This window comes from Wasmannia auropunctata, unplaced genomic scaffold (genome assembly GCF_000956235.1).
Source record: "Wasmannia auropunctata unplaced genomic scaffold, wasmannia.A_1.0 LD335841.1, whole genome shotgun sequence".
Lineage (NCBI taxonomy): Eukaryota > Metazoa > Arthropoda > Insecta > Hymenoptera > Formicidae > Wasmannia > Wasmannia auropunctata.
The window spans coordinates 3323-4832 of NW_012027049.1; positions in this window are offsets into that span (position 1 = coordinate 3323).

A 1510-nucleotide genomic window follows, 5' to 3' on the forward strand; every position below is an offset into this window, starting at 1 on the left:
GAATTGAGAGATACATATAGAGCGATTAATTCCACTAAGATTTTTCACCTTGCACGTGATATTAATAAAAATATTCCCATCCGTATATGTGACGAATTCTTTAAAAGACAACACGTTAGTCTTTTACTCTTTTTATCAATTCTTTAAGATTGAAGAACAAAAAATAAAGAAAAAAATGTATGGGTTATACTTAAAGCAACAAAGAATAGTAAGTAGAAACATCTAACGAGTTCAATATTGGTACTCTCATGACATAAAGTCTAATCAATCTCAAGAAAGTGTTTCCAATAAAGAAGCTGACACTTCGTGTTTTTCGAATTCGCCTTCTCCAACGTTACAATCTAAGGCTATCACTTTGTGTCCTTTATCATTTATGAAAAATATTCCACATCCTTCGAATGTGGCAATAAGAGAGAAATGGTTCGTAAATCTTTTATCTGTTATGTTCCCAACAAGAGTGCAATGTTTATTACAATTAGGGGGCAGTTTCTCTTTACCCACCAACAACAAAGAGGAATTAGTGACATCTTTTATTAAATATGTAGAAAGCTGTTTAAAAAAATTTCCTATACATACTCAGAATACTATTAGGAGCAGAACTATTCCTATCATTAATAACTTATCCTCATTTTCCCCTCAGATTAGTCCTACAGATGAAACTCTTTTAAAAACCAAAAGGTTTGCCAATCGCTTTCTTAAAGAAAATTCGAACATCTTGCTCACGAGCAGATAAAAGCAACATCACGGTCGCTCTCGATCGGGATTCTTATTCAGCTAAAATCAATGAAATGCTTCAAGATAATGACACATACATTAAAATAAAAAAAGACCCTACTAGATCTATGACGAACAATTTAAAAGATTTGCTTGCAAGGTGAAAGAAAATAGAGTACATCTCCAACGACACATACAAATTTTTAAATTCTAGTGATGGAATACTACCGAGGGCTTATAGGCTTTCCAAAGTATATAAACAGAACTGCCCTTTTAGAATCATAGTATCCTCAATTGACAATCCGTTTTACAATCTTGCCGCTTTTTTACACCAAATAATTTCAACGAACATTCCTGTTGCACAGAGTCATATTGATAATAGCTTTGATTTAGTGAAAAAATTAAAAAATACGAAAATTCCGAACGATTATATTTTAATTTCATTAGACGTAGTTTCTCTTTTCACTAATATTCCGACAGATTTAGTAATTAATATAGCTTAACTAACAAATAGATATATATTTCCGACAAATGTGGCATAACTAAAAGAGAATTTTTGAGGGCGTTTCGTTTAGTTTCTTGACTCTATTTATTTTAGTTTTGATAATCAAAGAGTGACCTTAAAAACAGGCCAAAAATGCCCTGTATTCTCGCCCTTGATTCCGGACTTTATTTTGGTGATAAATAATAGTAAACCATGAGACACTAATTTTCTGAAACTTTCAAATGGAGCATACTCTTTGTTGGCAAGTTATGAAGCTTCAAAGTCATTTTATACCGTGTTTCTCAAAACGGA